Below are 12,376 nucleotides of genomic sequence, written 5' to 3'. Positions count from 1 at the left end.
CAACCAAACAACACATTGGTTAGACGGGGGTTAATCAGTCACTTTTGGTACCACGCCCCCTCACCCCTGCTGTGCATACTCCTGATGGAGGGAACAGATAAAAGGCAACTGGTCAGTTCAGTTGGGGCTGACTGAGGAGGGGAACAGACACACACTACCGGCTTCTACTGAAGAACCATCAGCTCTCCAGACTGCAGAGGCGGGTATCCCTGACTACAGTATGGGGGATCCCCTGGCTACAGAGGCCGTTCACAGAGATGCCAAGCTGCTGTCCGTGAAGGACAAGCAGGAGAATCAAGGTTAGGAAGTGACCCAGGCAACGCATTGGGAGCTGATACTTGAATCCTTAACAAGGAGGTTACCAGTTTTCTAGGGCACTAGGGTGGAACCCTGTGGAGTAGGGTGGGCCTGGGTTCCAATATCCCCACCCACACTTGCCACTGCATGTTACAGATGGGGATCATTAATATAAACTGTTTGTGCTGCCCCATCCGAGGTCCAGCACCCCAGACTATTATTGTCAGCCCCAGCCAGGAGACTGTTTTTTGTTTTGCTTTCCCTGCCCCCATGAGGGTTGCAACCAGTGGTAGTAACTGCCCAGTGAGCAAGGGCAGCACAGATGACTTTTTGCTGTGAGGCCTGACAGCCCAGCAGGAAGAGGTGACTCAGTGGGCTGTGTCTGATATGACGTCGTGATTTGAAAAGGGGGCAACCCCCCCATTAAACTGTGCCCTTGTGACAACCCCCTCCCCTGAAATCCCCATAATATGTAATGAATATAAACCCACATGCTTCAGGGCATAACCCAACCTCTAATGACTGGTTTTAGGAAAGAACTTTTCCATGAACTCATTATTCCATAATGCCCAATGCGGGATTTCTTACACCTATGAAGTGGTTGGTACTGGTCACAGGCTGCTGTAAGAGACAGGATATTGGACTAGAGGGACCATTGGTCTGATTCTGAATGGCAACCTATGTTCCTAATTTATTTATATTTTGTACCTTTAGCTATAGGTGACCCAGCTAGGATGGCTGTTATTCCATCCTAATTGATGACTCGAGTTCTCCATGGCAAAGATGGAGAATACAGATAACACATACCTTCAAAAACAAACAAAAAATAGTTTTGGTTTATGTCCATACCATGTCCTTTAGACCTGATGGAGTCAGATACTTCTTCATTGTTTAATCCATACACCTTTATGCTGTAAGATTATTTTTCTTAGTTTGTAATTTTGTTTGATTATTAGTGCCAAGTGGAATTGATAACTGCCAAGTCACCACAATGCAATTCTTTTATCTTTAAAATGGGAAAGATGTAATGTGCCACTCTTGAAAATCTCTTTTTACAAAATACAGAGCCATGAGGATTTATCATAATTCCATAGATTTCAAAAAAAGACCAGGATGTGCAGCGTCAACCCGTAGAATCACAAAGGTGCTGCTTTGCTGGAAATATATTATACATCCAAAGCAAAGTGCAGAAATTAAGTTGAAGTAGTCATGAGCAGCTCATTACCATATTATCATACTAAGAGAATAGAGAGTTGATCCCCTTTCTTTCTTGTTTCAGTTTTTAATCACTGGATTATTCACAAAAATGTGAATTTAAGTAGTTCAGAGTTTCGCTTTCATGTAACTCAGATATAAGATCATATTTGCACTTTTATCATAACTACCTCTTTCCATGTCAGGTGAAATGTCCATGTACCCACTGTAATGATCTGTTCATTTAAAAAAAAACTTTCTTTTTCATTTCTCTAGTGATATTCTTTGCAGACTAAGAAATCACCCCTGAATACTTATCATGGTACAATTCCTAAATGCAGAGTTTATTCCACCATTGTTTTCATGGGTTTGCATGACAGGCTTCTTTCGGCTAACCTCTGTCTGGCGCTGTGACAGGGGACAATAGTGGTAGAGGTGGGAGAAGTCCAAGGAATCTTCTCCCACTTAGGGCCAGTCTCTGCATTCCGAGAGCATAAGGAATATTCCCTATCTCCTTTATAGGAATTTTCTGTCCTTGAATACAAAATTATTATGTAGTGATTTCTCATCTGCTTCCATCTAAGATGTAAATATAAATAAATAAATAAAATAAATAAACAAATAAGTAAAACATGGCAGCGATCATAACAATTCACTGCATACCAAACACACATTTAAAAGTTTCTAGAGAAAAGAAACCCAGTGTCAGTGCTGAAAAAGAGATGACTCACTTAAATAAGCTTAGGTAAGGTGTAAGCCTCCATCAAAGGCAAGTTATTTGTCAGTGATGAAGATTTCTGCTTTTTGGAATTCCCTATGTGATCCAAGCAACAACAGATAAGGATAGCAACAACACCAAAATTACCTGGCTCTGCTGTTCATACAAATAAATATTGGTCCAATAGCTTCAAGCAGAATATTTATTTTTCAAAAAAAACCTTTGCGACATTTTCTTTTCTCAGCACGGAAAATCTCTCTCCCCGAGACCGCCTTGCGCATACAGTTCCAATGCAGTGGAGCATGGCAACATGAGATGCTTGTTCCTGAATTTAAATGGAGTGTAACGGTAGTGATCCTCTGCAAAAAAAGGAAAAGATCATGGTCCGGCTCAGGCCATTTTCAATGTTATCAGATGGTGAAATAAGAGGATTTGCCAATTCCCTGATCAGCTTCATTACAGATCTTCCCAGATGCAGCCGCCGTAACCACCTGACTAAGTCATGGTACTGCATATAAATACACACAACTTTCCCACAAACTGAGGCTAACTCCTCCCAAATCCAGTCCTTGGCATACATCCAAATTCCCATTTTACACATATTATCTGTGAAGAACTGTGTTGTACCCTAAGACTTTTCCAATCCTTTTTTTTTTTACATTCACCTCCAGGGTAATAAACTACTCATTTGCAAGCCTGTCACACAGTTCACAGATCAAAGAATCAAGGTGTCACAGTTTTCTTTAGTATAGACATCACTAGTTCTTTACTGCCTAGTTATGCTTGCATAGCAGTTACATATTTTTTCCGTCTTGAGGGTACTATGCCTGTTCAGGTGCTCTATTTTCCTTTTAATTGCATCTCTGCCACTGGTACGTTAGTTGAAAAAAGAACACAAAAAATAAAAACACTATTTAACTAGTTTCTCTCCCAGACTGCCCATCTGCTTTTGAATGGAGTCAGCAAGGTAGAAGAGATCTGAATTTCTAGGCTTTCATGCAAAATTTATGAGTTGCAGTGAGGTTTATTCTCTTTCATTGTATTCTCTGAAATTCAGCACTTCTGCACAGACTGTAATGACAAAATAAGAAGATAAAAAAGAAAAAGATGCTTATCTTCCAGTGACATGTCCAAACAGTCATTTCATTTTCTCTAATATGCTCTTTTAGTTTGTGCTCTGTCACATATCTGAAAGGAAAACAACACGAGGAAGTTCTTGCACAACTCTATCTTCCTACCAACATAATGACTGTGCCAGGAATTTACAAATAATGGGTTACAGCTGTGAACTCTAGCTCCTGAGTTGTTTTGGTGCTTCAGTAATTACAACAGTTTCATTAACATTTAAAGGGAATAGTCTGCTCAATATCAATAAGAGACTATTTATACTGTGTGGATCCATTTTACATTTGCATTTGACATTTGATAATCTCTACATTTAAGATCTGAGTCATGGAAATGAGGTGACACATAATGCCAGCTATAGCCTATCCATAAATCTAGTAAGCTTTAATGTGAACATGTGCAGGATAGGTGCTGCTGAAATGAGGTCACTACTTTGGGTGCTTACATTTATCTGAACATCGAAATACATTTTTCCTTCTATTCTAGCTATATTTTGCACTTGCTACCTCTGTTACATCCTGGGCAAATTCAGGGGAAGTAAATTTATGAATAGCTAGATGAATAGTAAAAAACAGTTTGTGAATATTTTCACAAATACAAGCACTGAGTTTGGTCCTTCCAGGCCTACATTTCTATGAATGTTTTCACAATCATGCAAATGACTGAAAAGATTTACTCACCCTAAAAGATTCATAAATTTTAGCCCCCCCCCATCTCAAAATTAATATGATAAATTGTTTGCTACTCTTTAGTTAACATTATAGGCAGGGCTGGTAGTGGCATCTATTAAGGTTGCCTGACACTTCCCATTATGGGTATGTCCGCACAGCAGTGGTGAGATGCGTGATTCTCAGGACTGGTCTACACTGCTGTGTTGGGTTGATGTGCAGTGCTAGTTACATAACATAACTAGCATTTCTTCTGCTGATGTCCTTAACATCTACGCAGCGCAGCGTCTTCACGATGCTACATCGATGAGAGATGTTCTCTTGTTGACGCTGCCTTCTGCCTTTTGGGGAGATGGATTAATTCAGTCGACAGGAGAGCGCCTTCCCATCAACTGAGTGGGTCTACACAGACAGTGTACGCATGCCCTCAGCGTGACTAGACAGACATGCCTTAGCTATACTAGAGCTAGCAGGCTAAAAACAGCAGTGAGGCTTCATCGGCAAATAGCAGCTTGGGTTAGCTGCCCAGGGGACTGTACTCAGGCACCTCTTGTGCTGCCACAGCTGTACTGTTATTTTTAGTCCACTAGTTCAAGCAGAACTGCCCGTGCTGAGATGTATGGTCCCAGTTGCAGCCTAGACATAACCTATAAGACCCTATTTTGATTTGCTTATAACTTTGCCAAACTATACTTCTTTGGGACGAAATTATACATCCTGGATGTCTGCCTCAGGCTGAATTTTCAGCCCAAAGTGTTCGGCAGTTTTCAAGAACAAAGCGAGGGTAACAATGCGTGTTAAAAAAATCTGGTGATCTATTCTCTGGACAGTTCTAGTGCTTCCATGGTTGGGAGTAAGGACTTGAAATTTTGTTGTGTCGAGCTCATTAAAACCAGCCCAAATTATAAATCTTTAAACATTGTCATTTTTTTTACATACTCAGTAGAAACTTCTTCAGTTTTAGCAGCTAAAATTTCCAGTCACTGTGACCTCACTGCACGTGCTGGAGCCTCCCACAACTCCCAGTGCTATCCAGACAGTGCACATGCCATTCCCACAGTATGACTGAGCATGCTTCATCTTCTCACTGCTCCTCATGGTGACTGGAATGTGCATAGAGTGACTGAGCATGCTCACTCTAACCAGGGGGAGCGGTTAAAAAAAGACTTTCCCTGTAATGGCTGATCCCAACTACTCCAGGCTGTGGTGGGGCTAGGTATTGAAACTTAGAACAGGGAACCCGTTTCTCCTGTGCTCTCAATGACTCCCTCCTTCCCTGCACCCACCCGCTGGCACTCAGACAGCATGCAGGAGAAAGCCATCTGATTCAAATGCAGAGGGGACAAAAGCCAGATGGGGGAGACAGAGGGGTAGATTGAACCAAGACATCTGGTGAGACTGGGACTGGGTGAGGAAGAGAAATGGAGACTGGAACTGATTGAGCAAGGAGGCTAGGAGCTGGGGATATGCGGAGGAGGGGAGGTTGGGGCTGCTTGGACAAGGACACACTAGGACTTGAAATCAGTGTGGGAGGGAAATACTTTTCTAACAGGGGAGGCAGATGTAGAATTTGTAGAAAGAACTGGGACTGGCTGGGCAAAGAGACTGGGACCAGAGGCCATAAACGGATGTTACAGAGGTGAGGAGCTGGGTAGGGGTTGGTGGGGGAGAATGAGATTGGATGAGGACCTTCGTAGGAAGACTAGGGCTTTAAGCCGGTGGGGGGTGGAGTGAAGGAAGAGAGAAAAATGGGATGAGGAGCTGGGATTGGCTTGGCAAGAGCCTGTGACTTGGTGTGGGAAGGGGCAGAGACTGGACCTGGAGGGGAGATTGGGATTTAGAGAGCAAGGCCATAGGTGGAGATTAGAATTGTCTAGGCAAGGAGACTGAGACTGGACTGAGAGTCCTGAGGAGTGAAGGCTGAGACTGGGTAGGAAAGAAGAATAGGACTGTGGCAGGGAGCCAGGGGTGGGGAAGAGACAGGACTGGGATAGGAACAGATTGGAGAGAATGGAGCAGAAAAGGTCGAGCTTAGGGAGGATTCGGGAAATAAGCAGGAGAATCTTTTCTCACTGGAAATCACTCCCCAGTGGAGACTGGAATGGAACTCAAGATTCCTACATCTCACCATGTGTGCAATGGGGCAAAAGTTGCACGGGCACATATATATATGGCTCCAATAAGCACTTGATTTTTGTTTCTGTGACACCACTTATTTTCCAACTTCCGTGAACATTCTTTTGAGATGAGCCCTTGTACCAGGTAGTATTCATCTTCAGCCATGGCTTGTGATTGACTTTCCAGGCACCAAGTGTCTGTGTTCTCTTGAATCCAAGATACTCCAGAAACCACATTGCGCTTTGTGTTTGTTTCAGCTTTCTCTTGGCACAGAACCATCATGAAAAATTATCTGGAAAGTGAATTTATTCTTCCCTCAAGTAAATATTATTTTTTATCATGATCCTGGTGACAGACCCTGAGAGCATAGGTAAGATCACATTGTAATGACTGAAGCTGGAAAAGAGAAAAGGCTACCATCCATCTGCAGAACACAAGAATTATGTTATGTGGATTGTTAAATGGGAATGCTTTTGAATACAAGCCTCCTTTAGGAACTTATTGAGGTGTTTCAGGTAGGACCATGCTCTGCTTGGCCTTGATTCTCTGAAGCTAGAACTAGGATGTGAAATGTGTTGCAATGCTCCATTCTGAAGTAGATGAAGGATGATTTCGCTCATGTTGTGGCCTCTCTATGGGTTGCTGAGATGGAAAGTGGGGCAAAGCTGTTCCTGAAACTCGTGCACAGCTCCACAAAGTACCCCTTCTGGACAATGTTCAGTGACCTCATTTGATCAAAACTTCAAATGCCCTTTTGCTTCCATAATGAAAGAGCCTGGTACCTGTCTTGAGACTAACTCCAGATAAGGCTGACTGGGAGACCTAACAGATAGCTCTGAGGCAATAGAGGGCAGCTACTAACTCTGTAGTTGTTCAATTTACCACTTACAAAGAAGTATTTCTCCTGTTCATGGACTGCTTCAATTTGCCATATTACTTGTATTCCTTTCTACAGTATCTGACAGGAGTCAGGATTAAAAGTCAACTTTTCTGGTGACTCTGTAGAGCTTCAGCTTCCGCCAAGTTTTTCTTTGTATTGCTAAGAGAGCTGGGAGCTGATTTGTCTGAGTGTCTGATCCCAAGGACCAGAACCCCATATACTTTCATGAAATAGAGTTTATAACCTATAGGACTACTGCTTGCTTGCACATATATATCTTTCCTTGTAGATTTAAGTATTGTTGTTTTATTATACTAGAGTCATAGATTCATATTAATGTATTATAGCTGTAATGCAAGGTAACTTACGGGCCACATCCTGTATGAAAGCTAAGGCAGTTAGCATATATGTGTTCTGAACCTTTGACCCAGATACGTAATAATGAGTTAAAGGATAAGACATATATGGTTATAATCTTTACCCTAGATAAGTCAGGAAACATCAAGACAGGGGGGCTGCTTCAGTTTATGCCCCAACTTCACAGGTCTGACACAAAACCCACAGAAAGCGTCAGAAATAAGAAAGGTGAGATAAGCGAACCATCTGGAAAGGATATGGATATGTCATTAATATGCACGAACCTGCCAGCCTATAGAATAAGTGTATCCTAATAATTTGGGGGTGAAGAATCCAAGTTTGGACTTAGAAAGAGGACCCATATTGTTCAGGGTATAAGAAGGGGCAAACCATGTTACTTGGGTGTGATCACCAGCTACTCCTTCTTTAAGCTTCTTTTAGTTAGTGTTCGTTAGAATCTTTTGTTCTTAGTTTATACTTAGTATTATTTGTAGCCTTAGTCTTAGTCTTATAGCTCTTAGCGCTCGAGCATTGCCTAGCTCTCCACCGCTCCACTCAAGAATTGATGAACCAAACATCTCTCTCAACCAATAGGGAAGGGTATGAATGTATTAATACAAAGCATACAGTATAAATATATATAATACATGTGTCTTTAATATAAGACTGTAATCCTACCTATTAGCCATTTGCTTATTCATTTTCTTTTAATCAGTCATTTGTCTATCATTTTATGTTATCTTAATAAAAGCTTATAAAATTATACAAATTTGGCTGTCAGTGTGAGCATTCCTGTCACGCACCCCAGGAGGGGTCCCTATAAAACTCTTCTGGGCCTGATTCCAGGTCAGAACCTCATTATCTTCTGACCAGATCAATTGGCGAGTCTATAACCCCATTCAAATTACTAAATACTCAGAAATCAGGCAACAATTTTAATCCCGTACTTCTGTTTGGTTGGCTGTTTTATATTCTTTCCAGGGAGAAGCCCTTAGACCATGAGATTTTTAGGCTGCGAGGAACCATACTTGTAATACTGCCCACCCACATTAGCATTGCTTGTAAAACATGTGGAGGTACTTAGGGTGTCAGATGAACATTCGTATTTGCATATTTATTTATTGTAATTGGCCTGTTGCCTCCTGAGATGTTTCATGCCCAAAGGATGGGGCTGAGAAGATGCCTTTCTGGACTTGGCTGCTTGTGAAGGGCCTATATAATAAGTAACATTTCCCCCCAGTTAGAAATGCCAAGTCCCTGACCACCAGGGAAAATAGCAATGTTTATTTTCAGTAGTGATACCAGGTGAAATCTGAACTATGGCATACTAAGCAACTTTCTGGCTAGATCAGGTCAAACGTTTTCTGATTGAACACTGTTTCCACTGGAAAATGCTCATCTAACAAAATTGAAATGTTTTGCAGGCACATATCAATTTCGTCAAAATTTTCAGTGAAAAATTATCAAAGTGCTTCATTTCAATAAGGTTAACACACCTTCTCTCAACTTATATTTTAATTGTAATATATATAGACTAGATGTATAGCATTATGTATTATACATCAAAACAAAGCAGTTCAATAAGGTTGCTTCAATATTTTCTAAACTAATTTTTTCAGAAATTTCATTTTCACGGGACATTTTGGCTTTGTTTCTTTTCAAAATGAAATAAATTTTTGAAAAGCTGGAATTTCTGTTCCGTTCTAGAAATTCCAAGTTTTGACCAGCTGTATTTTGGGGTTATGAAATGAGAGCCGGGGCTGGGGAGTCGAAAGATATAAATGGTGGGCCAAGCAGCCCTGTACAGACCGCTAGTTCTTCAGCCTCCAGGTTGCTGTCCATCTAATCACTTTCTAGCTAGCCATCGGCTGGGAGAAGAAGGTGAAGGTGGTAGCAAGGCAACTTGTAGCAGAAGCTGGGAACAAAAATGTGGGCATTAAGGCATGGTGACCCACAGCAAGAGCTGGGAATGACCACTAAAACTTTTCCAGTCTTTTAGGTGTAGTAGGAAATCCCTATTGCTTTATTACACCTCCTCAGAGTGCATGAGGAGGGATATATAGCTAGAGAAAGAGCTTTTTTAGGGCAACTGCAGACCTCCTAAAGGTAGTTTCATCGTACATAATATTCTTTTCTCTGAAGAGTCTGTCTATATATATATTTATTATTATATTCTCTAACTCTGACTTTGACGGTTGTCTTTCCTCCTCTAAGGAGGAATAACTCCCTTTGAGGGAGGAGTGTGCAGGCCTAGATGAATCCGTACCAGAGCTGTGCAAAAAAAAAAGTTTTGTTGTTGTTGTTGTGGTTCACTGGAAATTCCAAAAAAATGGAAAAACAAATTTGGATTGAACCCAAATGGATTTTTTTTTTAAATTTCCAGAGAATTTTAAACTTTTAAAAAATATTTTGATTAAACAAACTGTTAAGGTTTGATTTTGACCTCTTTTTTTGTTTTTAAATAACATTCAAGGAAATTATGAAAAAAAAAGTAATTTAGAACCAAAAAAGTTTAAAAAATGTCAAAAGAAAATTTTTTTATTTTTTTTCTGATTTTTTGGGCATTAGATAGGAGGGAGTTGTTTGTATTTAGAGATTATTGTGTCATTTTTTGAATTTACACTCACTTTTTACAGCTGAGCTCACAGGTAGGGTAAATTTGTAGGTCCAATTATTATAACATTCCTCATCTCCATGTCCAAGGGGAGGAATCCAAGGGGGAGTTCACTCCACACTTGGTTACTGGCAGAACACTGGCTCCTTTAGAGTACACATTAGTTAAAATACTCTTTACTTCCAGTCCTAAAGGATTATTAAACCCAATATTTTCTCATTGTATTGTATTTTATCCCATTGGTGACTGCATTTCATTTGTGGATGAACAAATCCCAGGTTAGTTTGCATTTTAATTTAAATGTGTGAAGTGTTTGGAATCACTTAAGATAGAATGAAATATTAATAACACTAAAATGAATAATAGAGTTTAACACAAAAGAAGGCTGAAAAAGTAGCTGACATTGTCTTAACTTTTTCTTTCCTGGAATTGATGAGATTAAGCTGGATCATTAATTTGTTTTCATATTATGTAAATTTTGTTTCTGTTTCCTATTTAAAAAAAAAATCAAAGATAGATAAATAAATAAATGAATAAAAGCTAAATTAAAAAAATGCCATTGAGAATCCTTGAAATCGGAATTACAGCTCAGACTGCATCTTTGTGTCTTCTTATTAAAAAAAAAAGATCTTTGTTTAAGCCACAATGGGCAGTTTAGTTCCTTAAAAAAAACACTTCATTTTTCCTATCCAGACTCCGAAGTATGATGTTATCCTCAACTCTAGGGCACAATTTAAAAAATATTTTTTCATTAATCCAAATTTTTTGCCATTCGTCTTTTAAATTTTTCTGTACTGGGCTTTTGAATTCCTGTTTTCTCAAGGGTATTTCTATGTTAATCTTTGCATTTCTTATAGTGTTTTTTTAGCTGCTTTGTCCACCATTACATTCCCTGTTATCCTGATATGCTCTGGGATCCAAGCTAATACTACATGTATTCCCCTCTGTACTAATTCAATTATTATAAATATTGATTAAATCACTTTTACATACTGAGAAACCCTTTTTTTCACCAAAAGGTCTGAGATAAAATAAAAAAGAAATGACCGCTGCTGCTGCAACATTTTTTGCTCTCAACTTCCTCTGTTTATAGTCCTCACCCAGCTCCTTGCCAGCTGAATTTCATCCTCAAATTAAGCTTAGCTCTCCCTCCAGGTACATCCCATATGTTAATTGGCCTCTGAGGTCCACATTAACCTTTTCAGATCAGGTGTGGGTTACACACTCCATCACACCCTCATAGTGCACCTTTCCAACTATGAAATGCTGGACAAGACAGAGAAAGTTAGTAAGGGCAGGATGAGACAGGAGAATTCCATTTTTACTTCCCCATTTTTATATCCTGAGGTTTGACATTTGACTGTGTATATCAGCTTAGCTTGCCTAGCTACAAATATTACTACTGGTCATAAAATTATCCCATCTCTTAAACATCCAGGCACAACAGTTCACTTGCTACAGCAGTAAATTCCATAGGTTAAATAAATGCTGTGAAAAGATTTGTTACTGGTAAGAAAAACACTGTTCTTGAATTTTGTACTTCTTGTTCTTATCCTGAAGCAGGGTAAAAAACTTAAGACTTCAACAAGATGAGTAAGGATTTTGGAATTGGGCCCTAACTCTGTATCAATATCAATACGTATCAAGGTGTATCTTCAATTCATCATGGTCAGAATCCTGCGTGTCTCAGCACTTGGGGGATAGAAACAACTTCCTCATTATCAAGTGAAAAGAATCTTATATATGCAATAGCTATTCCACCTAGAAAGGTTTATTTCCTGGAGACCAAAAAGGTTCCAGTATCCCTCCTCTGGTTCTGAAGTTAGTTTTGTCATCAGTAGACAAAGCAGGAGGTTTCACTTCTTTCTTTCCTCCTCATGAATGTGTTTGTGTCCAAGCCCCAATTCTCTGTCCTCCGACATGGATAAAGAGAAGGCTCACTATCTTATTACCTGTCTCAAACTAAGCAGCCTCCACTGCTACAAATTAAAACCTCACCTGCAGAGGAAGAATACATAGCTCCCTCAAGAAGCCACAGATGTTTTTAATAAGTAAAAAGGTCAGAGCTGTATAAATAAAACAAAGTTCTATAGCTCTTCCTCAACTGTATCTAGAACTTTGTCCCTTGAAGAAAGGAGATGATCAGAAAGAGGTAGAACAATATGATCATCACCAGCAAGAAAAAGGGTTTTATTTCCTATCTGAATTCTTTAAACACAATGTGCAAAAAAGGGTGCAATAAAATCCAGCCCAAATAGAAGAAAAGAAAACTTCAGAGAAACATCCACCCTTTGAATCAAAGTCTGAAACAGCAATGCCCCATCATCCTTCATTTTGAGAGTTTATTGGGGTTGAATGGGAATAGTCAAACAGAGATAAAGTCTGTTTGAGATTTCAAAGCAGTG

This window comes from Emydura macquarii, unplaced genomic scaffold (assembly GCF_026122565.2).
Source record: "Emydura macquarii macquarii isolate MOO-44397 ecotype Brisbane River unplaced genomic scaffold, CSIRO-AGI_Emac_v2 contig_3019, whole genome shotgun sequence".
Lineage (NCBI taxonomy): Eukaryota > Metazoa > Chordata > Testudines > Chelidae > Emydura > Emydura macquarii.
This window is presented reverse-complemented; position numbering follows the sequence as displayed.